At 43.5% G+C, this 26,668-nt stretch overlaps 1 protein-coding gene across 1 annotated transcript in view; it reads left to right on the top strand.

Annotated features, from left to right (window-relative positions):
- Positions 1-16,485: 16,485 nt before the first annotated feature.
- NUF2 (NUF2 component of NDC80 kinetochore complex) overlaps positions 16,486-26,668 on the top strand; it is a 237,608-nt gene continuing 227,425 nt past the window's right edge. The window contains exon 1 of the mRNA XM_075321005.1: positions 16,486-16,521. The gene's annotated coding sequence lies outside the window, so the exon portion shown is untranslated. The remainder of the gene's footprint in view (positions 16,522-26,668) is intronic.

Below are 26,668 nucleotides of genomic sequence, written 5' to 3'. Positions count from 1 at the left end.
CTTTTACACAATGACCCTCAGGTAGACCATGCCTTTTCTCTACCTTTGTTGTTCTCCAACCTTTTACCTGCTTCATACACACACTCCTTCCCACAAGAGAAAAGACTTTGCTGATATCTGTTTGACACACTTAGGCAATTTAAAAACTTAGGCTCATCCCTCTCCTTACAAACAATCCTTGCTCCCAAAACTGTCATTGGGGCATATTCACTTTTTAGAAAAATTACTTTTTTGGGTGGCTGAAATAAGAAATCTTGTTTTCAATCAATGGCCCACATTTGAGGGTGTTATTTTGTAGTATGGCATCCCAAAGAAAATTTTGATTCTGAAAAGAAACTAAAGGTTTTGTGACAAATTTGTTGTGTACTCATTAATGGAAAGCATTGTTCTTTTCACCATATGCAAGCTGAAGAATGTGGACATAGCCCTCATATGTCTGTTTCAAATGTAGAGCACCACAAGCAGACATAGGTTACTGTCTTTGGTAATGTGGGGTAATGTTTGAAATGGTTGCCGGAAAAAGCTTCTTCTTTCGAAATACAACATGGCAGCAACGCTAAAATTTGCATGGTTGCATCTGAACAAACCAGAAGTGGCAAAAGTTGAGATATTTGGCCATAATGCCCAGCGCCATGATTTGTGATAACCATACAGCATATTGGTACAAACACTTCACATCAACTACCAAACACAGCAGCGGAGTAGTGGTGAAGAATTGAGCTTTTTTTTTTTTTACATCAACAGGACCTGGACAACTTGCAATTATTGATTCATCCTCAAACTTTTCTGCATAACACAGTATTGTACAGATAAATATGAGATCATCTATCCAAATGATAAACATTGGCCGAAATTGGGTCATGAAACCAAACAATGATCCCAAGTACACCAGCAAATCTACACTGGAGATCAAAATTCGAGAACAACACACAATTTCCTACATGTTAAGGTCATTGTGTACTCCTATGTGATTATATCCTAACATGAGTAAACTCGCAGTATTTTCCGCTTATTTCATTAACTAAATTTATTCTAAAGCACATAATAAAAATGTAAATGAGAAAAATGTAAAAGAACACTGATCAAATTAGAGATGATCAAATTAGAGAACAGTTTCAGATACCTGCAAGTTATTGGTGTTAATCTGGCACCTGGTACTAATTTTTAATTATCTGACATATACTATTTAACTGGCAGCCTAACTTTCCAGTTTGCACTGACTATGCACAAATGGCGTACCATGCCAAAGTCAAAGTGACTAAAACACTCCAGCAGCAGGTTGTCCAGAAGAAGGCCAAAGGGGTGACGCTATCAGCTATAGCAAGAGAAGTTGGTCTTTCCAAGTCTGTGCTTTCAAAAATATTGCATCTTTACAACATCACGAACTCTTTCATGTCCTCCAAGAAGACTGGTCGCCCTCAAAAGACAAAGGCAAGAGAGGACTGGATAATGCAGAGACGCTCCATGGGTAATTGTTTCAACACTGCAGCTGGAATTGTTCACCAGTTCAGCACTGAACAGGGAAGGATCTATCTCGTCATACAGTGTCACCACGTTTAAGAGCATTTGGACTACAAGCCCACTCTAGTCTACAGTGACCAAACCTCTCATTAGCAGAAAGAATCTAAAGGCTAGACTCCCCTTTGGTGAGGAGCATGTTGTGTGAACAGAGGAGTAGTAGTCCACAGTTCATTTTAATGATGAAAGCAAATTTAATTTATTTGGGTCTGATGGGAAACCTTATGTTCATTGCCATACAGGGGAAAGATGGAACCCAAAGTGTGTTAAGAAGTCTGTGAAAGGTGGTGTAGGAAGAGTCATTGTTTGGGGAATGTTTTCTGCAGTAGAAGTTGGATCTCTCATAAAGCTACATGGTAGAGTGAATACAAGTGTGTATCAGGAGCTTCTTCAACAACATATCACTCAATCAGCCAGCAGTTTGCATGCATAACAATGCCCTTTGTCACACAGCAAAACGGGGAAAGCAGGTCCTTGAAACAGAAAATATTGAAACAATTAAATGGTCGCCCAGAGTCCTGATCTAATCCCAATAGGAAACCACTGGAAAATCCTTGGTGACAAAGTTATGGCCAAGAACCCCACAACAGTCAAAGAACTGTGGAAGAGACTGGAAGAAGAGTGGACCAAAATCACACCAGAGCAGTGTGAGAGACTAGTGATGTCCTGTGGCCGCAGATGTGCTGAAGTCATGCAAGGCAAAGGCTTGTACACTTCCTACTGATTGGTGACTCTTGTTACCTTCAGAAAATATACTTATAATCATTCTCTGTGCTACAATCATTGCTATTCTCTAATTATGATCATCACGTTTTGGGCAAAATTAAGGTTTTATGTTAATAAACTTGGGATCTTTTGTAAAACACTTCTAGTGGCATGGTGTACCTCTTACAACACATAAAAAAAGTTTACATTTTGATCAATGTAGATTACATTATTTCTGAAAAAAAGCAAGTGATCATAGATTGTTCTCTAATTTTGTACATCAGTATGGCAGAAATAGAAAAGGATTCATTACAAGAGCCAGTCACAGTCCAGTCCTCAACCCAATGCAAATGCTATGGTGGGACCTTAGAGAGCTGTGCATAGGCGAATACCCAAAAACTGTTCTAAAGTAAAGTGGGACAAAATTTTTCCAGAACGATGTGATAGACTGATAACCTTATTTAGGAAACGATTATTTTATGGCATTGCTGTTGAAGGTGGTTGTAATGGTTATTTCTTCCAGGGGAGTACTTAATTTTTCACACACTGTTTCAGCATTTTGGATTACTTTTTTTGTTAAATCATTAAACAGTGTAATTTATCATGTGCTGTTCTTCATCTTGGGTATTCTTTATACCTAAATCGCAAGACCTTCATGTGTTTTTTAACGTGTTTATAGTACCACTAGAAGGTGGCCCAATTCTAATGTATCGGGTAGTCTAGAATGTGTATGTAGGTTAGCAGATTGAATAATAAGGTAAGGACGGACTGGATGGGTGAGGTTTAATTTAGTTTTCTTATAATTGTTTATTGGTTTTAAAAATGACAAACAACAGAAGGAACAGTTTTAATAGATGAGTCTAATGTTTAATGATGTCCATGGCTTGTAATGAAAGAAGGCCATGAACAGTGTAAAGTTAAGAAAAATATGCTGATGCTGTGATGTGGCCCAATGCTGTGATGTGGCTCAATGCTGATATATTCCCCCATCGTGGTGCAGCCACCATCCTGACATGTGCCCCCATCCTGCGGGGTAATGTGTGCAAGGGGCGGAGTGTGGGGGGGTGGAGCTGAGCGGGGCCATGGCGCTGAGGACGTCAGTGCCAGGGACTGCATGGCTGAGGACAGGTGACTATCCAGGTGTGTGTGTGTTCAGTGTATACATGTGGAAGGCGGAGTGAGGGGGGGTGGAGCCAAGAGGGGCCATGGCGCTGAGGACGACAGTGCTGGGGACTGCATGGCTGGGGACAGGTGACTATTAGTGTGTGTGTTCAGTGTATACATGCGAAGGGCGGAGTGCGGGGGGTGGTGGAGCCGAGTGGGGTAATGTGTGTGGGGGGCGGAGGCGAGTGGTGGGTATGTGTTGGCTGGGTTGCCGGTGTGGGCTCCCGGGGGTGCAGCACTCACCGGGGAGTCGGGGCTCCGTGTGGGTGCAGGGAAAAGTGTCGGGCATCGTCCTGTCGGCCCGTAGTTCAGTTAACTGAGCCGTTGGTCGCATGCTCTTTAGCGCTCGCGGTGTGGCGACAGTTGTCACTGTAATTTAAATGTCATTTTGGAGCAAGACAGACAGACAGACAGAATAAGGCAATTATATATATAGATAACGTTCAAAGATTGTTTTTCTCATGACTTTATGCCTATGGAAACCTTTCAAATAACCATTGTCACTATGATCTAGGACTTTTTGAATATATTCTCTGATTTACCTTTAGTAGGTTAGGACCATTAATGTAAATAATAATGCATTTGAAAATTGCTAAAAGCACCATAAACTGGATGAAAGATTCAAATGTTACTAAATATTCGGGGACAGGGACACTTGCTTGTCTGCCTAGAAGAACAATGTAGAGGAAGTAATGAGATTTTGGATCTCTGGAATACAGAATCCCCATAGAATTTGTCAGTTCTTCTTTAATATCATCACTGACCTTTCCATTCTAAATAACACAGTTGTAACACAAAGACCAGCCACACCTGCTGCAGGAAATGAACTGTATCGGTCAGAAAACCAGAGGGAAAAAATATCAGCGCAGGGTATTATCTGTGTCCAACACGCCCCATCTAATACTAGTCTAAATATCACAAAGATCCCAGCTGGTCTGGCCTCATAAACGCTCATCTATTCTGATACAAGACAAATGTTACATCTCAGGTGGCGTCATTGCTTGTTGGAAGCAAGATTGCAAAAACCAGTGTTAATTTGTGAAAAAGACTGGTAGTAGGAATGTTCGGTAAGGTCATCAGAAGAAAGAAAATCATATCAGGAAAGGTATTTCTATAGATATAATTCCGCAAATAAGGCTGATGTTTCTGGAAAAAGTTGTACGAGGATGTGTGTCTTAGGGTACTTTCACACTTGCGTTGTGCGGCATCCATTGCAATCCGCCACCTTGAGGAATTACGGCAACTGTTGCAGGAAGCCATTTATTCCTCATGGGCTTCTATTAAGGGCGGATTGCAACGGATGGTCTTGCGTTGCATCCGCCCGTGCCACATCAGTTGTTTTGTTGGTGACCATCCGTGTCCGTCGGGCGGAAGGAACGCTAAATGTAGAGTTTTCTGTTGCTGTAAAAAAACGCACTCCACAGGATTCCGATGGAATCCGTTAAGAGGCATAATGAATTTCTTTGGTGCTGCATTCCGTCACCAGGCATTTGGCGACTGAGTCCAGTACAGGATTCTGTCACATTCTACTGAGCATGCTCAGCATGTCCAGCAGAACGATCTAAGTCTTTTAAAATCACTCCTGGTCTCTTTCTTCTCGGTCGGTTGGTCGGTCTCTCTCTTTCTCTCTCTGTGGGTCTCTTTGTGGGTCGGTCTCTCTCTCTCTCTCTCTCTGTCAGTCGGTCTGTTGGTCGGTCTCTCTCTCGGTCTCTATCTCTCTCTGTCGGTCGGTCTCTCCCTCTCTCTCATACTCACCGATGACCGGCGTGTCGCTGCACGGCTGTCACACTGCTCTGGCGGCTTCTCCTCTTTTGAAAATGCCGGCCGCTCATTAATCCATCTCGTATTCCCTGCTTCCCCTGCCCACCGGCGCCTGTGATTGGTTGCAGTCAGACACGCTCCCACGCTGAGTGGCAGCTGTCTCACTGCAACCAATCACAACCGCCAGTGGGCGGGTCTATGTAGTGCAGTAAAATAAATAACTAATAAAAAAAAAAAAACGCGTTTCGGTCCCCCCCCCAATTTTGATACCAGCAAAGGTAAAGCCACATGGCTGAAGGCTGGTATTCTCAGGATGGTGAGCCCCACGTATGGGGAGCCCCCCCAGCCTAAAAATATCAACCAGCAGCCGCCCAGAATTGCCGCATCCATTAGATGTGACAGTCCCGGGACTTTACCCGCCTCATCCCGAATTGCCCAGGGGCGGTGGCAATCGGGGTAATAAGGAGTTAAAGGCAGCCCATAGCTGCCACTAAGTCGTAGGTTAATCATGGCAGGTGTCTATGAGATAGCCCCCATGATTAACCTGTAAGTGAAAGTAAATAAACACATACACCCGAAAAAATACTTTATTTGGAATAAAAGACAAAAAAAACACCCTTTTTCACCACTTTATTATTCCCCAAATACCCCTCTAAGTCCGACGTAATCCACACGATGTCCCTCGACGCTTCCAGCTCTGCTACATCGGAAGCTGACAGGAGCGGCAGTAGAACATTGCTGCTCCTGTGAGCTCCATAGAGCTACTGAAGTGAGTTGTGCTGTCAGTGGGGATGTCACTGAGGTAGTGCCTGCGTGTGTACGGTGATGATGGGTGCGGTAGTGACGGGGTGTGTGCGGTGATGATGGGTGCAGCAGTGCCGGTGTGTGTGCGGTGATGATAGGTGTGGTAGTGCCTGGGTGTGTGTGGTGATGATGGGTACAGTAGTTCCGGGGTGTATACAGTGATGATGGGGGCCGTAGTGCCTGCGTGTGTGCGATGATGATGTGGGCAGTAGTGCCGTAGTGCCGGTGTGTGTGCGGTGATGATGGGGGCTGTAGTGCCGGTGTGTGCAGGGATGATGGGGGCTCTCTCTCTCGGCTAAAGAAAAACGCAACGCATTATTTCACAGGAATCCGTTGCCTTTATTATCACACTATTTACAACACATCCGTCACATGCGTCACACAAGTGTGAAAGTAGCCTTAGACATAGTCTAAAGCTAGGAAAAGAGAAGGTGAATATTGGATATTGTTGACTGCGTTTCCATGTCCGTGTTTCATGGTTTGTTTACAGAATCCATATATACATGTACAGTATCCATATACCCATATTATTTATATTACATAGTGACAAACTGTTACGGCTGGAGCAATACCACATGTAACGGCTGAGACGGGGTTGTGGACCCACTGGACCACGAAACCCAGGTTTACCCTGGAAGGGCGTGACTAAGTACCTACTAGGTATTCACCAGAGCCTCTGATGGCGAGGTTGGATTTGCCTGCCACTCCCCATCAGGATCGGGAGCGGATTAGAGGCAGCAGGATGATTGTGGCGACAGGAGGAACACATGGGTGACCGCGGAGAAGAAGGGGAACGAGCTGACCGTCCGTCGCAGTGAGTACATCTGCGTTTTTCCTGAGGAAGGAAGTGCAAGGACGCTGGCATTACACAAACATCCAAGAACAGTGTTTTCAGCTAAGAGTATTAAAGGCTAAATGTACAATCAGGATCTGGTTCTGTGTAATCTATCATTGCAGTACTTTTTATGGTGTCTACAATAACTGCAATACTTAATGGCCTAGATTGCATCGGGGGTCATGGGAATATGGGAACACACAAGTCATAGACATTGAACTTCTGGCGAATTTGGGAAACAGATGTCAAGTTTAAAACATTAAAGAAATCATGATAGATAGAAAATCAGGAGGAAACCTGTTAATTACTGTCTAGTTCACTGGTTATAGTACTATGTGCTTTATCTAGAGGTGGAGAATGTGAGAAGCTGGAAAAGCAGTGAGCCAAAGGTGTCTGAGTGTATTTTACAGGGGTGAGTTATGTATGGAAGAAGTGGTCATGGGGGTCTGGGCCAATTGGAAAAGAAAAGAGAAAATTAATGTCTAAAATAAGTGAGAAGAACGTCACTAGTGAGTATTTGTTCAGTATACATATATATGATCTGCAGAGCACTACTGAAGAACTGATATTACCATTACAGTTGTTACTGTTTGGTAGCCTTAGTACAGTGGTTTTGGTTAATGATCAGCATGGTGGTATTATGGCTACTGTATATGCTGGTATTATATGATTATGGACTGGTGGTCTGTTAAATTGCAATTTATTTATTATTGATATTATTTACTTGTATATAGCAGTATTATTGATAATATTGACCTTGTAATGTGACGCCCCTGAACTATCGGGTCGTCACAGGGTATTGCATAATCTGCCCTCTCGTGCAATATCCGCCTCCTCCTTGGTTGTGGGTCCCCAACTACATGGTTTTGCCTACATCAGCTGATTAAAGTCCTAAGATACACTCTGCACCACACCCACCAGACACACCAGTGGACGGCCTCAGTGGAATAGGGTAGCCCACTTGGGGGGTTGGTCAAGGGGAGGTCAGAAGTGTCAGGAAAAGGAGAGTCAAGTGTGGGAAGTGAAGGAGAGAGGAGGTCAGGAGTAGGGCTCCTTGGAGACACCTAGGTAGCAGACGGTGGTCTGGACCTGGTAGGAGCTGGATCCCCGGTTGCAGGGGATCATGACAAGGGGCATGGAACTATCAAGGAGGACAGCCGGCGGCCTTGTACCATCACCGGGCTGGGACCAGGGCACTACGGGGTACGTGGACCCTAGGTCAGGGAGTAGCTTCAGGCAACTTGACAATTTACTCGACGAGAACGGAGCCTTCAAGATCCGCTCTCCACCTGCTCCAAAATTGGGGTACTAGCGCATCGAGGGGAATAGGACTTTCCACAAAAACGGTCCAGAAAATCCCAAGCGTGAACCCTGAGATCAAGCTCCCACAGTTAGCCATACTGGGGAGCGGGACCCGACTAGTTCCATACTACCAGGACCAACAGAGAAGTAAACTTAGTGCCATGAGGAAGGTCACAGATCACCAGGCAGCACCATTGGGGACAGAACCCGAACTAGCTCCCCTCAGCGGCAGCAGTATCCAGAACTTTGGTTTATCCAGTTGTCGGTGTCAGTTTACTGGACTGAGTGAGTACGAAAATGACCCACTTCGCACCCAGCGGCACTCCCCAGACACCATCACCGAGTCTCGGGGCATTTCCCCTACCCGTGGAGGGTTCTAACATCCGGCTGCTACACTCCATCACTCCCGGGTACTCCCAACTGCAGCGGTAGTACTCCACATTACCACATACCACGGGTGGCGTCACGAACTTTAACATAATCCCCTGTAAATACCCACTTCATTTGAGTGGCCGCACGACCCCCGGGTCCGGACACCTTTCGAGCCACCGCGGATCCGAGCAGCCCGGCTGCTGGCACGGGGGCGGCACAGTAATAAATCTTGATTTCCTCCTGGCAGGGTGGTCATATTTGGAATGGAGATGCCCATCTGGTGAAAGGGGGAGGCAACTTGGGCCTGTGTGCTTTCAAATGCCAGAACTGAATTTCAGTCCCAGTCCGGCCCTGTTTGCTTCAAATGTAGGTCAATGTCCTGTTTGTTGACTGTCATTATTTCCCTATATTTGGGGCAAAAGCAAAGTGGATGTTACACATTGCACCAGTCAGATGTGCAAAAAGTCCATCCAAAATATCAGGATTAAAATCCTCCTTAACACTCCACTCCCTATCAACATACAGTGGGGAAAGTAACGAAAAAGAAAAAGGAGTATTCAGCTCACCTGATCCAGGAGACCAAACCAACCGGACTGTGCATAGACAAGAGAAGTCAGCAAAAGCTTAAATCCTGGGATAAGGGAATCCAGCAAACAAGTCCAGAAGTATAATAAAAAATTCAAAATTTTATTGAAGCATAGTTAAAAGGTCCATCATGTAAAAAAAATATCCATAATAACGGCAGAGGACGTGTTTCGGACATTTGCGTCCTTACTCAAGAGACAGACAGGGAAAGAGACAGACAAACAGAGAGACAGACAGAGATTGGGAGAGAAATAGAGAGACAGTTACTATCCTGGGCAACGCCAAGTGCTACAGCTAGTATATATATAATTAAATAGCGCCCTGTTTTGTTATGTACAGCACTATCCCTTACATATTGGGTTCTCTTGTTATTTTTGTTATTTATAACGCTTTTTTTACTTCACAGCGTCCTCTCTTGTTAGAAATAAAATGGCATGCCTGCTGCTGAAACATGGTAAAGCTTCTTTTCTGATGGAGAAGCTGATGGACTGATGTTATGGTCAGATACCGCTTCATCAGCAGTCATTTTCTATTTAACAAGAGAGGATTAAGTAACAGAGAGGGCGCTGTGAATAACAAAAATAATGAGAATACACTATATAAGAGACGCTGCTGTACATATAACAAGGTAAGACACTATATAATAAGGGACAGTGCCATACATAACTAGCAAGGATGCTAATAAGGGACAGCGCTATACATAATAAAAGGGGAAACTATGTAATTAAGGATTAAATATGTATTTTCCCAACTGTATATGCCACACCTCATATAATGATATACAATCAGGACAATGTAAGAGTATTTCATATCAGTAAAGGTGGGCACAAAAAACCTCCATAGGATAACAGGGTAGATGATATTTAGCACAAAGCTCCCTATCATCTGTAATAGAACTGAATGACTGCTGTGATCCATCTAATTAACTGAGTCTGCTGTAATTAACTTAATAAAAGTAAGGTGGTTATTGAAATCCACTTAATTGTAATGTCCAAAATCTGCTATTATGACATTGTAGGTCCATTTACTGTAGTTGAAACATTCATGACAAATGCATTTCCAGTTAATTAACATTCAATAAATGACTCATATGCCAATTAAATAGTTTGTGCTTCCGCAGCCCCATCCCTAAGGATTGTTTTTTTTGTTTTGTGGATTGACATGTAATGTCAGTGTAATCTCCTGGGTTTATTCATTAAAGCCCCGCATAATTAGCGGCCACTAGATTATGCTAATTGTCTGTTTTGTTAACCAATGTTGTGAAATGTGATGGGCAGGGGGATCACTGGCATCCATAAGCTTCAAGTAGAACAATTTTTCTAAGGGTTGTGTCCTTTGTTCATTGTTTTTCCTTCTTTTTCTATAATCATTATTAATGTTGCATTACGTTCTCTTGTTCTTTGTATTCGGTGATACAAAATACAAAATCCTATAAATACTAAGTCCAGAAATCAAAGAAAATACTGCTTAAAGGGAACCTGTCACCAGTTTTTTGCCCTTTAAGATGTGGCCACTACCGGTACACAACGGTTGGATGGATGGCGGCGTTCTCCGCCTGAGCCGAACAGATCAAAGTACACCTGCGCAGGACCTCAATGCCGACGTAGACGCGTCATGCAGCACGGCTTCAGAATAAGGAAGACCAAGATGGCCGAAAGGGTAGGCGCCGGTCCCGGAGAATGGCGCCACCCATCCGACTGTTGCGCACCGGAACGACCTTCTAGGTGAGCATAATAAAGTGTTATACCCATCAGCCTGGACTCTTATATACAGCATGTTAGAATGCTGTATATAAGAGCCCACTGGTGGTGGCCGCAGCTAGTAGGGCAAAAAACTGGTGACAGGTTCCCTTTAAAATCAAATGCTAGTCTAGAGCCAACAGAACCGTGAAAAAGCACTCCAAGGCTGAAGTCATAGGTCCGTGAATTTTATTAGACAGCACAAGGATGCAACACGGATGGCATAGGTAGCCTATCTGTTACATCATGGATTCAATTCACAGACATGTGCTTGGTCCATAAAACAGCACTTGCTCAGCTATTCTGGATATGCCTCCATTTTTTTTCAAGGAATATTTGGATTCACCAATAGAGTGCGCTTCCAATTTGTAAAATACATGGATAGAACAGATACATGAATCATGGAGATATCAATGTTTTCCAATGTTGATAAGGCCCAAGGCTTCACTCTACTTCCCACTGCAGTGATAATGTCCCAACCAGATGTGGACTGGCCTACAGGAGAGCAGGAGAATCCTCCGGTGGGCCCCTCTGTGGTAGTGTGTCACTTACCCCCAAACATAATCAGTAGTTGGTACAATACACTCATTTCAGTATCTACAGGCGAAGGAAGCGTCTCATCATTCATTTTACAAACTACCCAGTACAGTATTATAGAAAAGCCTGGGTAAATTTGTGAATGTAATAGTTGATCAGTGAGCCCCCAGAGCCAATGTTACCTCTGGGCCCCTGACATCCCAGTCTGACACTGGTCCCAACACAGGGATATGTGGCTGAATAGTGTACTGGCTGGAGTGGGTGACCATTACAGAATTTACCTGTCCCTATGTCTGGATGTTATTGCTACAACTGGAAGCAAAGACTAGTGGAGACCATGCAACATTGGAACGGTAGTGGGAGGGAATTGGTAAATGATATATGTTTTTGTCCAGCAGTCTGAGCTGTTTTTAAAATATATTTCCTATTTTGGACAACCACTAGGCTACCACGAGCCTCCGTACCTTGACCATTTCCCTGCAGAAACAAAACTGTTGCACATTTCATCTACTACCACATACATAGAAGTGTTTTCCCCTGAAGGCATTGCTGCCATATTAGTGGAGAATTTGTCAGTCCATTGGAGTCTGTGTAGCTCCGTAGACCCTCCGTGCACCTCTATACAAGCTCCACATAATGGTGTATGATCCCTTATGTGCTATGTCCTAATCAGGAATAAACTAGGTAAACCAATAAAAGTTTAGAATAACATCAATAAATAGATCGCCTGCAGTAAGTAAACAAGTAGTCGGTGGCACGGTGGCTCAGTGGTTAGCACTGCAGTCTTGCAGCGCTGGGGTCATGAGTTCAAATCCCACCAAGGACAACATCTGCAAGGAGTTTGTATGTTCTCCCCGTGTTTGCGTGGGTTTCCTCCCACACTCCAAAGACATACAGATAGGGACCTTAGATTGTGAGCCCCAACGGGGACGTAAAGTGCTGTGGAATTAATAGCGCTATATAAGTGAATAAATATTATTATTATTAATACATGTAAAAAACATAGGGTACTTAGTTGACACTAATTTGATAATAACAAACAAGAAAGTGGTCCACCAAGGATGGAAGCAGAGTTTAACTCAAGCTTTATTAAATTCTCTTAAATGGGCTGTTCACTACTTGGACAACCCTTTTTCATTCCCCATTAAAATAAAAAAAAGCTACACTCACCTCCCGCACAGGCGCTGTTCCAGTGGTTTCAGTACTTGCGTTCCCACGGCTCACCTGAGCTTGTGATGTCATGTGAGCCCTGAGCACAGTCATCACCACCTTCTCCCCCCCCCGCCTTTAGACGTGTAAGTATTGAACAGGAAGTCAGTGTTAGCCGGGAGCTCTCACTTCCTGTTGATTACTTATACTTCTGAAGGCGGAAGATTGAAGCAGACGGTGATGGAGTGCAAGCCCCACGTGATGTCACAACTTCACGTGAGCCCTGGGAATTACACCACTGGAACAGCGCCTGCTGGAGGTGAGTATAAGCTTTCTTATTTTAATGGGGGCATATATGTGGAGTGAGGAAGGCTTATTTGAGTAGTGGACAACTTCGTTAAGATCTTTTGATTGTTTGATATAGTGAGTTGGGTATAATTTTGTCTATGTTCATATTAGCTCAGTTGCCATATGCATGACTGTTGATGAAACCCAATGACATTTCCTGACTGTCCATTCATTACTCCCTTGTTCTCCAAATACTGAAAATCATCCTCTGTAGTGTTTCCGTCCCTAGGGAGGTCTGAAAACCATCCTACCTGTCTGCCTACCCCTGGAGAAGGCCTGAGGAGGACAAGCAGAGTAGTAAGATTCATCCTTTGTGGGACACTGATGCTAAGGCCAGCACCCCAGAGAGACGCGGAGAAACTCTGATTACCCTGGAAAAGACTGCTGGAGGATTGAGACTCTCCTCTCCTGGGAATTTATCCCGTTTCTGGAATATTTTACTCTCTGTGTGGTGGATTGTTTTATGGACTTTTTGGTTTGCATAAAAATAAAGGTTCTTGGGACTTCTTCATTCATCTCTCGCTCTGTTGATTGTGTGATACCGGAGTAGGAACCCGTGACAGATCTCTTTGCCAGTCTTAGCTCACATGACAGACACAGTGCTGGACCCCACACTAGACTGGTGGCAGTTTTGGCCAGCAGTAACCGCTAACGATAACACTGACAGGTTACTATACCCCTGACATTTGTGATTATGTTGGTTACTGCCTGTCTCTTGACATTTTGACATATTTCCAACCAGTCCTTTGGACATATAATGGACTATTCCAGTACTATTCCATGGACAAGAGTTAACAGATTCAAAATATGTTTAATTTTTTATAAGATGCATGTTTGTTTCAGGCATCTTAGTTCTGCCAAAGCCAATCCAATCTTGGTACTGAAGAATTAAGGAATTTCCATAGTATTGACTTCTATCACAACTGTCCAGCTCATAGTGAACGTAACAAAAGTGGATGCCTTTTTAAGTTTAGTGGCAATACATTTTTTTACATGTGTGCACCTTCCTGGATGCTTTCTTGATATAGGATCAAGAAAGGTCAGGTTGACACATCTGACATTTATGGCCTGAGAACAGACAAGCTCATGGGGCTCATGACTTGAAACAGTCCTTAAAGGGGTTGTCCAGTACTTTTACATTGATGGCCTATCCTTAGGATAGGTCATTATTAATAATAATAATAAACTTTATTTATATAGCGGCAACATATTCCGCAGCACTTTACAATCCGGTGGGGGGTTGTATAGACAAAAACAAAACAAAATAGTACATAATTCAACAGCTACAGTAGGATGAGGGCCCTGCTCGAAAGCTTACAATCTTTGGGGAAAAAGGGGGACACAAAAGGTGAAGCACACTTATAGAACTGGCCGGCCATCGTTATGCTAGTTTATTGGTTACATATAAAGATGAATGATCTGGTCTTTAGACAGTAACCTTTTGGGTGCCCTTACGTGCTATTGGTTGTATGTAGGACGTGAGGACAGAAATAGGAGAGAGAAGGTTATGAGTAGTATTTAGAAGGTGGGACGGGGGGAGAGTTAGGTTAGTAAGTTATTATGGTAAGCTTGTCTGAAGAGATGTGTTTTTAATGTACGCTTAAAAACTTGGGGGCTGGATATTAGTCGCATTCTTTGGGGTAGTGCATTCCAGAAAACTGGCGCGGCACGAGAAAAGTCTTGGAGACGGAGGTGTGAGGTTCGTATTATGGAGGATGTTAGTCTAAGATCATTTGCGGAATGAAGGGGGCGGGTAGGATGATAGACAGAGATGAGGAATGAGGTATATGGTGGGGCAGAGCTGTGGAAAGCTTTGTGGGTGAGGGATATGAGTTTGTATTGTATTCTGTAGCTGATAGGTAGCCAGTGTAGTGACTGGCACAAGGTGGAGGCACCGGTGAAGTGGCTGGACAGGAATATGACCCTGGCTGCTGCATTCAAGATGGATTGGAAAGGGGAGAGTTTGGTCCGAGGGAGACCAATCAATAAAGAATTGCAGTAATCCAGGCAGGAATGAATAAGAGCGACAGTAAGGGTTTTTGCCGTTTCGAAAGTAAGAAATGGTCGGATTCTGGAGATGTTTTTGAGATGTAGGTGACATGTGCGAGTGAGTGATTGTATATCAATGTCTGATCAGCAGTGGTCTGACACCCTACACCCCCACCGATCAGCTGTCTTCGGTCCCGGAAGCGGCAGCAGGCTGCCGGGAATGCTCATTTCCAGTGCAGCTCCATCTTCTGATAGCTGCCGTGGCCAGGTACTGCACATCCACTGCACATCCACCTCCCATTCTAATCAATAGGAGGCAAATGTGCAGTACCCAGCCGTTTCCACTATCAGAACACGGATCAGCGCAGGGAAATGAACATTTCCGGCTGCCTGCTGCCGCTGGCGAGACCAAGAACAGTTGATCGGTGGGGGTTCAGGGTGTCTTACCCCAGCCAATCAGAGATTGAAGACCTATCCTAAGCATAGGCCATCAATGTCAAAGTAGTGGACAACCCCTCTAACTGGGTTATCGCACAAAAAATATGTGTCATGTATTCACCTGATAAGAGTTAGTCTCTATTAGGCTGACTGCTGGAAACAGAGCTCTGGTATTTTCGTCAACTCCAAAGACAATGATTGGTGCGGCAGTGCGCATATTTGACCACGGTCCATTCAAACCTCTTTGTTTGCTCTTCAGAGACAGGGAACTCAGGAACCCTGTGCTAAAAATTGGTGGGGCCCCCTGCAATCAAACATTTTTTACTTGTCCTGTAGGTAGACGACTAATGTGTATTGTGATTTAACCCCTTCAATACAAAACCATTACAATATCACGGAAATTGTTGCACAGGTTTGCTTCTTAAAACGTCCCTTAGCATGGACTAGTCTTTTGTGGTCTGTAAACTTCAACTAAGCACTGCTAGGATCTGGTCTGCGAGGTTCCGTTTTGTAAGACAGAAAGTAATAAACATAAGGAATTATAATACAAACTGTTGTTTTCCAGACGGTGATTTATCTATTGTTGAGAACAAACTGGCCAGTGGTGCCGCCAATTACTTACTGGATAAAGGAGGTTTTGGCAAGGCTGTAGGAATAAAAGTAGAGGTCTGCAGAGAAGAGATTCCTTCACTGCGTACCCTTGAATTATCCTGGGTAAGACATGCTTTCCAATTGTCTGCAGATAAGTATGATTAGCAATTCTGTAATGTAACATTAAGCAGCTAGTAAACCAAATTTAGCTGGAGCTGGCTGTGGTTCAGACCAGCTAATTGAATTAGCTATTGTTGCATTACCGATAAGGGCACTTTGGGGAGAGAAAAAGAAGCACAGGCTTCGTAACACAGACAAAACCGTGAAATGGGATCAACAGGAAATGTGCAACTAAAATGCACGAATTCTCAGACCCCCTCGTGTAATCTTAAGGTGGGACACAGCGTCTGAGCTCATATTGAGTGGATTCATTCTATTACACACACATTTAACCACTCGCCCATATTAAAGTGTCGTTCCATTTGGAGACATTGATGCAACATTCTATTAAATACTCACACAATTGTCTCACACACAGACGAAACCGCGATCCAAATCCTGTCTGGTGTAATGGTAACAGCTTTATGCAGCAGTCAGCAGAATAGTATTAACATAGAATATCATTGTTCCAGGGGAGAACATATCATTGGTGCCACCTTGTGCAGCCAAAGAGGGGCTCAAGAGGTAAGAGGGTCAACTTCTAAATCCAAAGCAGATTGAATTGTTCACTATAATGAGTTATTGGCCCATATATTTTTCTTGCACAGGGACTTCTGTCTGTGTCTGCCAGTGCATTGGTTTATCATGAGGCTGTGGCTCTGTCGGGGCTTCCATATGAAGCCATTATAATCAACCTGTCACTTTGTGGTCTCTACTTTGGCAGTGTACGTCTTATTTAGGCAGGCACAAATGCATTTTTTTTTGGGGAATTTAGAATGTATTGTATTGTGAAATCTGGTAACAGATTTGCTTAAAAGGATTTTATCAGCATGTTTTTGCTATGTAATTTGAAGACAGCATGCTGCAGGGGTTAAGACAAGGGAAGAGAATATGTATCTCTTATCAAGATACACTACAGTTCAAAAGTTTGGGGTCACACAGACAATTTTGTCTTTTCCATGAAAAATCATACTTTTATTTATCAAATGAGTTGCATAATGAATAGAAAATATAGTACAGACATTGATTAGGTTAAAAATAATGATTTTTACTTGAAATAATAATTTTCTCCTGCAAACTTTGCTTTCGTCAAAGAATGCTCCCTTTGCAGCAATTCCAGTTTTGCAGACCTTTGGCATTCTAGATGTTAATTTGCTTAGGTAATCTGGAGATATTTCACCCCATGCTTCCAGAAGCCCCTTGCACAAGTTGGATTGGCTTGATGGACACTTTTTGCACCAAGCTGCTCCCACAACTGCTCAATAGGGTTGAGATCTGGTGACTGGGCTGGCCACTCCATTACAGGTAGAATACCAGCTACCTGCTCCTTCCCTAAATAGTCCATGAATAATTTTGAGGTGTGCTTTGGGTCATTGTCCCGTTGTAGGATGAAATTGGCTCCAATCAAGCGCTGATCACATGATATGGTGTTGCAAAATGGAGTGATAGCCTTCCTTAATCAAAATCCCTTTAACATTCTACAAATCTCCCACTGTACCAGCACCAAAGCAACCCCAGACCATCACATTACCTCCACCATGCTTGACAGATGGCGTCAGGCACTTTTCCAGCATCTTTTCAGTAGTTTTGCGTCTCACAAATGTTCTTCTGTGTGATCCAAACACCTCAAACTTTGATTCGTCTGTCCATAACACTTTTTTTCCAATCTTCCTCTGTCCAATGTCTGTGTTCTTTTGCCCATATTAATCTTTTCCTTTTATTAGCCAGTCTCAGATATGGCCTTTCCTTTGCCACTCTGCCCTGAAGGCCAGCATCCCGGAGTCGCCTCCTCACTGTAAACGTTGACACTGGCATTTTGCGGGTACAATTTAATGAAGCTGCCAGTTGGGGACCTGTGAGGCGTCGATTTCTCAGACTAGAGACTCTAATGTACTTATCTTCTTGCTCAGTTGTGCAGTGGGGCCTCCCACTTCTTTTTCTTCTCTGGTTAGAGCCTGTTTGTGCTCTCCTCTGAAGGGAGTAGTACACACCGTTGTAGGAAATCTTCTGTTTCTTGGCAATTTCTTGCATGGAATATCCTTCATTTCTAAGAACAAGAATAGATTGTCAAGTTTCACATGAAAGTTCTCTTTTTTTCTGGCCATTTTGAGAGTTTAATGGAACCAACAAATGTAATGTCCCAGATTCTCAACTAGCGCATAGGAAGGTCAGTTTTAAAGCTTCTCTAATCAGCAAAACTGTTTTCAGCTGTGCTAACATACTTGCACAAGGGTTTTCAAGGGATTTCTAAACATCCAGTAGCCTTCTAACACAGTAGCAAAAACGATGTACCATTAGAACACTGGAGTGGTGGTTGTTGGAAATTGTACTTTATACACCTATGTAGATATTGTATTCAAAACCAGACGTTTGCAGCAAGAATAGTCATTAACCACATTAACAATGTATAGAGTGTATTTCTGTTCAATTTAATGTTAGCTTCATTGAAAAAAATGTGCTTTTCTTTCAAAAATAAGGAAATATCAAAGTGACCCTAAACTTTTGAACTGTAGTGTATGTGCTGTTGTTTACTTGAAATGATTGTTTTACCACCAGGACCTTATCATTGGTCAAACTACATTGCCTTCTGCCTGGCAGTCTGACAGGCCCCTTTACTGTGAACAGCAGCTCACTATCTATAGACTTTGTACATAGAGAGCCTGGTGTGGGCATGGGAAGCTTTCTGAGCTTTGCTACATTGCTACATCTAAAAGTTCTGATTGTATCACGATTTCTTCACCCAGTAATCTAAGTGACATATCATTGGAATCAGGGTCTCTTTTCCTACATTATGCTGCTCTCAAATGAGGTCACACAAACCTATTCCCTTTAAAGAGTGATCACAATATTATAAGCATATATATCAGCTGTTAGCACTAAGGCTTAAGCTACATGATAGAACACATGCAGATGCTAGATCACACCAAAATGAAATTCAATTTGGTCATATTGCAAGCAGCCAGTTGCCATGTACACGACACACAAATCACAGCAGCGATGTGACCACATTGACTTTTATTACTGGTGAGGACATTTTTAACACTTCGTTACATAGTTACATAGTTACTTAGGTTGAAAAAAGACCTAGGTCCATCTAGTTCAACCTTCCTCCACCAGTTCTACATTTGGTCACTAAGTCATTTATAACCAACAATGTTTTGTGTACTGAGGAAATCATCCAGCCCTTTTTTAAAAGCTGTTATAGTATCTGCCATTACTACCTCTTGTGGTAGTGTATTCCACAGTCTGACCGCTCTAACTGTAAAGAACCCTTTCCTATTTAGGTGTCGGAATCGCTTTTCTTCCACTCGCAGTGAGTGCCCCCTGGTCCTTAGTACTGTCTTTGGAAGAAATAAGTCATGTACCAGTCCTTTATATTGACCACACATGTATTTATACATATAAATGAGATCTCCTCTGAGACGTCTTTTTTCTAAGCTAAACATATCTAACTTTTTCAACCTGTCATCATATGTGAGGCTTTCCATTCCTTGTAATAGTCTAGTTGCCCGCCTTTGAACTGACTCTAACTTCTGAATGTCCTTTTTAAAATGTGGAGCCCAAAACTTGATCCCGTATTCCAGATGTGGCCTTACAAGTGATTTATAGAGGGGTAACAATACGTTGGGATCACGGGATCTAATCTCTCTTTTTATACACCCTAAAATCTTGTTTGCTTTAGCAGCTGCTGCCTGACATTGAGTGCTGCTGCTCAGCTTATTTGTAATGAGAATACCCAAGTCCTTCTGTTCTGTAGTCCCGAGTTTACTTCCATTTAATGTATACGCAGCTATAGGATTACTCAGTCCTAAGTGCATTACTTTACATTTATCAACATTAAATCTCATTTGCCAAGTATCTGCCCATTCTGACATCTTATCCAGATCTTTTTGTAATATTGTACTATCCAGGTCAGTTTTTAATATCCTACATAGTTTGGTGTCATGAAACCAAGAAAAAAGAGTCTTTCATTTTGCCAAATAGCAACAGTACCCACACAAGCCATATCATGAAAATATAAATATTTTATTATAAATGCTGTAGGGGAATCGATTGTAGGCATACATAGGGTTGGTCCCCACGTGTTATCCCGGACTTCGGCGTCATACTCTCCTGGTAGGTGGCTTTGCCTTTGGGCATTAACTGTTTTGGCCTCTTTGGCCGCTTCACTACTTTTTGAGCTTTGTCTGCCTGGTGTTACTTATGATATGTCTGTCGTTCCTCAGTAGAGACTGGTTCTCCTGAATGAATGCCTGGGACACGTGGGGTTTTCCCCTCCAGCACTATTCCCTTGGTCCTGTATTTATTTATGTATGCCTACAATCGATTCCCCTACAGCATTTATAATAAAATATTTATATTTTCATGATATGGCTTGTGTGGGTACTGTTGCTATTTGGCAAAATGAAAGACTCTTTTTTCTTGGTTTCATTCATTGGTAGAGTTGTTGCCATTTTAATCATTAAGTGGCCCTCTTTTGATTTATTATAGTTTGGTGTCATCGGCAAAGACTGACACTGTACTAGCAATCCCATCCACAAGGTCATTAATAAAGAGAGTAAAAAGAATCGGTCCAAGCACAGATCCCTGCGGCACCCCACTGCTGACTATAGCCCATTTAGAGAATGTACCATTTATGACTACTCTTTGTTTCCTATCTTTTAGCCAATTCCTTACCCAGTTGCATATTGTGTCCCCTAGTCCTTGCTTCTGGAGCTTTAGTATAAGGCTATTATGTGGTACAGTATCAAATGCCTTTGCAAAGTCCAAATAAATCACATCAGCTGCATTACCAATATCCAGGTTTGAACTTACCCCCTCATAGAACCCCAACAGGTTGGTTAGACACGACTTATCTTTCATGAATCCATGCTGTTTGTCAGTTATCATATTATTTTCTGCAATATATTTTTGCATGTCATCCCTTAAAATGCCCTCAAAAACTTTGCATACTACTGATGTCAGGCTTACTGGACGGTAGTTGCCTGGATCTACCCTCTTACCTTTCTTAAATATCGGTACCACATCAGCAATCCTCCAATCCTGAGGCACCAACCCTGTTACAAGTGAGTCTAAAAAGATGAGATACAGCGGTCTGTCGATTACGGAGCTCAATTCCCTCAATATTCGTGGATGAATGCCATCTGGCCCTGGGGATTTGTCTATGTTTAATTTACTCAGACGTAGGCGTACTTCATCTTGTGTTAAATTAATTATATCGGATGGTGGACTTTGATTTTTCACTTGTTGAATGATCCCTGGTACAGTCAGTTCCTTGGTGAATACAGATGAGAAATGCCTATTTAATATCTCAGTCTTTTGTTTGTCCTCTATAACTAACTTGTTATTATATTTTAAGGGGCCGATACTATCCTTTGTTTTCCTTTTGGCATTAATGTATTTATAAAAGATTTTGGGATTTATTTTAATGTCATTGGCGATTTTTGTTTCAGTAGCTAATTTTGCTTGTTTGATTTCTTTTTTACATTTCCTATTGATATCTTTATACTCCTGCAATGCTATTTCTGTATTCTCAGCCTTTAAGATTTTAAATGCCCTTTGTTTTTGTTTTATTATACTTTGTACAGTCTTATTTATCCATAGTGGTTTCTTTTTATTCCTGGACATTTTATTACCAGAGGGTATACGTTTTTTACAGGACTCTAGTAGTATATCCTTAAACTTACCCCATTTATGTTCGGTATCCCCAGTTACCATGACTTTGTCCCAATCTACACATTTAAGCTCTTCCCTTAATTTGTTGAAATCAGCTTTCCTAAAATTCCAGGTTTTAGCATTCCCCCTTTGAAATGTTCTATTGAATATTATGTTGAAGCTTACCATATTATGATCGCTGGTGCCCAAGTGCTCCCGGACCTGTAGATCTGAAATTGTATCCGGTCTATTTGACAGGACCAGATCTAGCAAATTATCTCCCCTGGTCGGTTCACCTACCATCTGAGAGAGGAAATGGTCTTGAATGGTAGAAAAGGACCAAAAATAATTGGACAATTATTTCAAAGGCTTTTTAATGGGCTCCATGGAATCATTAATCCATCATCAATTAAGAAGATAAAAGGTCTGGAGCTGATTCCAGGTGTGGCATTTGCATTTGGAAGCTGTTGCTGTCAAACCAAAACATGCGGTCAAAGGAGCTCTCAATGGAAGAGAAACAAACCATCATTAGGCTTTGAAAAAAGAAGAAATCCATCAGAGAGAGAGTTAAAGAAAATGTTAGGAGTGGCCAAATCAAAAGTTTGGTATATTCTGCAAAAAAAAATAAATAAAAAAAAAAGAACGCACTGGTGAATTGGAGAACTCAAAAAGGCCTGGACATTCACATAAGAAAACGGTGATGGATGATTGCAGAATCCTTTTCGTGATGAAGAAACACCCCTTCACAGCATCCACCCAAGTGAAGAACACTCCAAGAAGTCAGTGTTTCAGTATCTAGTAGTAAGTCTACCATAAAGAGAAGACTTCATTAGACCAAATGCAGAGGGTTCACTGCAAGTACAAATTATTAATCAGCCTTAAAAATAAAAAGACCAGATTAAACTTTATCAAAAACATCTAAAGAAGCTGCCAAATTCTAGAAAAGCACTTTTGGACAGATGAAACTAAGACCAACCTGTACCAGAATAATGGGAAGCGGAAAGTATGATGAAGGCAAGGAATGGCTCATGATTCAAAGCACACCACATCCTCTGTAAAACATGGCGGAGGCAGTGTGATGGCTGGGCATGCATGGCTTCCAATGGCCCTTGGTCACCAGTGTTTATTGATGATGTGATGCCAGATAAGCAGCCAGATGAATTCTGAAATGTACAGGGCAAAACTTTCTGCTCAGTTTCAACTAAATGCAGCAAGGTTGATTGGACCCAGCATAGTACAGTTAGGTGGGCTTTACACGTTGCGAGTCGACATCGCTAGCAATTGCTAGCGATGTCCAGCGCGATAGCACCCGCCCCGGTCGCACATGTGATATGTGGTGATTGCTGCCGTAGCGAACATTATCGCTACGGCAGCTTCACATGCACATACCTGCTCGGCGACATCGCTGTGACTGCAGAACAATCCCACCTTCCAGGGGGAGGTGCGTTCGGCGTCACAGTGATGTCACCGCGACGTCACTAATCGGCCGGCCAATAGAAGTGGAGGGGCGGAGATGAGCGGGACATAACTTCCCGTCCACCTTCTCCCTTACGCATTGCCGTCGGAATTCAGGTAAGGAGATGTTTGTCGCTCCTGCGGGTTTACACACAGCGATGTGTGGAGCTGCAGGAACGACAAACAACATCGTACCTGCGGTCGAACCGACATTATGGAAATGAACGACGTTACACAGATCAGCGATATTGTACGCTTCTGTGCTCGTTCATCGTCGAACCTAGGATTTACACGTTGCGATTTCGCTACCGGTGCCGGATGTGCATCACTAACGACGTGACCCCGAAGATATATCGGTAGCGATGTCACAAGGTGTAAAGCACCCCTAAGACTTCAACGTACAGATGGACAATGACCCAAAACATACTGTGAAATCAACTCAGGAGTTAAAGGCAAAGAAGAGGAATATTCTGCAATGGGGAGTCAATCACCAGATTTCAACCCCATCGAGCTGCATTTCACATGTTGAAGGCAAAACGTAAGGCAGAAAGATGAACAAACAAGCAAGAGATGAAGTCAGCTGCAGTAAAGGCATGGGAAAGCAACACAAAGGAGGAAACCCAGCATTTGGTGACGTCCATGGCTTCCAGACTTCAGAAAGGATTCTCTACAATGTATTAAAAATTAACACATTATTTATGGTAAAGTAAATTTGTCCAATTACTTTTGAGCCCCTAAAATGAGGAGGTGCTGTAGAAAAATGGTTGTCATTCCTAAAGGTTTCACTGGATATTTATTCAATCCCTTCAATTAAACTTAAAAGTCTGGACTTCAATCGTATTTCAGTTGTTTCATTTTAAATAAAAATAGTGGTATGTAGAGGGGAAATCACGGAGATTTAGTCACTGTCCAAATAATTCTATACTTAACTCTACAGTTTTGTCCTTGGTTTCTTCAGAACCCAATAAGGTAATGCTTCATATGCATTAAATGATGGGGTAACACCATAGTTAATATTTGCCCATGAAACAGGTCCAGAGACATTTAAAGGGTTTATTTAAGACTTTTATTAGTTTTGCGCTTTGGGCTAAGAACTAATATGCAGGTAGTTGCTAGTGTTGAGCGAGTATGCTTGTCACTACTCGGTACTCGCACGAGTATCACTGTACTCGAGCTACTCGGCGGGGACCGAGTAATCTCGCGATACTCGTGATGTACTCGTGGTCTTCAACCCAGCATGTTGGCGCTCTTTTGAGAGCCAGCCCTCATGCAGGGATTGGCTGGCAGACCACTGCAATGCCACAGCCCTGTTAGTTGTGGAATTGCAGTGATTGGCCAGCCTGCACAGCGTGACCGAGCCTTTATACCGGCGGGCGCGCTGTGCTCTGCACACAGCCATCCAGACAGTCAGTGCAGGGAGAGTGTTGCTGCTTCAGGGAAAGGTTTGCGGCCCTTTATAGTTATTTCCGTAGCAGGGCTGAAAACAGTGTGACCAGAAGTCCTTCTCAGGACTATTGTAGTTGTATACAGGCAGGCAGGGTATTGCCAGGTCGGAGTACAGGAGCAGAGTCCTTCTCAGGACTATTGTTGCTGTATACAGGCAGGGCAGGCAGGGTATAGCCAGGTCGGAATACAGGCTAGTGACCAGAAGAGTCCTTCTCAGGACTATTGTAGCAGTATACAGGCAGGCAGGCAGGGTATATAGCCATTCCTAGTGGTGACCGTATACCAGCCTTCATCACCATATCTGGGGCTGGTGTACACAGTCTAAACAGTCCTGATAGTGTCAGACTTCTCAGTAATTGTCGCTCCTAAAAACCTGTTAGGTTCTTAGTGCGTCCGTGCTTGCATTTAAAAACCGCACGTGTGTGCCTGTCGGTGGCAGCGTACAGGTGCACTTGTGTGCGTTTTGCACAAACTTGGATATAACGCACAAGTCTAGTGAATATAAAACACGTCAGTCAGCAGTGTCTGATAGTGTCAAACTTCTCAGTAATTGTCGCTCCTAAAAACCTGTTAGGTTCTTAGTGCGTCCGTGCTTGCATTTAAAAACCGCACATGTGTGCCTGTCGGTGGCAGCGTACAGGTACACGTTTTGCACAAACTAGTATATAACGCACAAGTCTAGTGTATAATACACGTCAGTCAGCAGTGTCTGATAGTGTCAAACTTCTCAGTAATTGTCGCTCCTAAAAACCTGTTAGGTTCTTAGTGCGTCCGTGCTTGCATTTAAAAACCGCACGTGTGTGCCTGTCGGTGGCAGCGTACAGGTGCACTTGTGTGTGTTTTGCACAAACTTGGATATAACGCACAAGTCTAGTGAATACACGTCAGCACAGCATTGCAAAATGCGCAAGGGCGTTGGCAACGAACAAGGAAGTGGACGTGATGGTGGTGCAGGTAGAGGCCGAGGTCGTGGGCAAGCTCTAATTTCACCACAACAAAGGGCCACATCTACTCGCTCGCACGTCCTGTCCCAAATTCTTGGTGACCGCAGCAGTACACCGCTCTTGAACCAAGACCAGTGTCAACAGGTTGTTAGTTGGATAGCGGATAATGCTTCCAGTCAGATTGGCACCACCACAAACACTCTGCCTTCCACACGGTCAAGTGTCAGTAGCCGTGATACTGCACCGCACATTTCAGAACCTGATCCTCCTTCCTACCACAAGGCTGAGTACACGTCCACGGACATTACTGATCCCACACTTGGACACTCGGAAGAGCTGTTCACGTTTCCATTCGCACATTCTGGCCTCTCGCCAGCTCCTGTTGAAGTGGGTCATGAGGAGATCGTATGTACAGATGCCCAAATATTTGAGCAGCCACGTTCTCACGAAGTTGGCAATGTGTCTCAACAAGGGGTGGACGATGATGAGACACAATTGTCAGGAAGTCAGGAGGAGGAGCAGGGTGCGGAAGAGGAAGACGACGTGGTGGATGATCCAGTAACTGACCCAACCTGGCAGGAGGATATGCAGAGCGAGGACAGCAGTGCACAGGGGGAGGGAGGCGTAGCATCCCAACAGGCAGTAAGAAGCAGGGTGGTGGCCCCAGGCAGAAGTCAGGCAACCGTTCCCCGGAACAACAACACGACACAAGGTGCCTGTACAAATGTTAGGTCTTCCCGAGTCTGACAGTTTTTTAAGTTGGCTCCAGATGATTCTAAAAAGGCCATTTGCAGCACCTGCCGTGCCAGCATCAGCAGGGGTACCAAAACTAGCAGCCTGACCACCACCAGCATGATCAGGCACATGTCAGCCAAGCACCCGACTTTGTGGGAGGTACAACAGAGTCGAGGAGCAGTGCTTGCTGATGTCACTGCTACGTCTTCGCTTGTTGTGCATGCGAGCCAATCCCCTGTCCATGCTGCCTGCGAACAAGCCTCCTCCAGCCCTGCACCTGCAGTTGCCTACGCAGAAATAACACCATCATCAAGCACGTCCTTGTCCCAGCGTAGCGTTCAGTTATCCATTCAGCAAACCTTTGAACGCAGGCGCAAATACACTGCCAACGCCCCACATGCCACAGTTCTAAATGCTAACATTTCGCGACTGCTTGC

Source organism: Anomaloglossus baeobatrachus, chromosome 8, assembly GCF_048569485.1.
Source record: "Anomaloglossus baeobatrachus isolate aAnoBae1 chromosome 8, aAnoBae1.hap1, whole genome shotgun sequence".
In the NCBI taxonomy this organism is placed as follows: Eukaryota; Metazoa; Chordata; class Amphibia; order Anura; family Aromobatidae; genus Anomaloglossus; species Anomaloglossus baeobatrachus.
The sequence above is the reverse complement of the archived record's forward strand: the minus strand, read 5'-3'. Positions and strand labels throughout refer to the sequence as shown.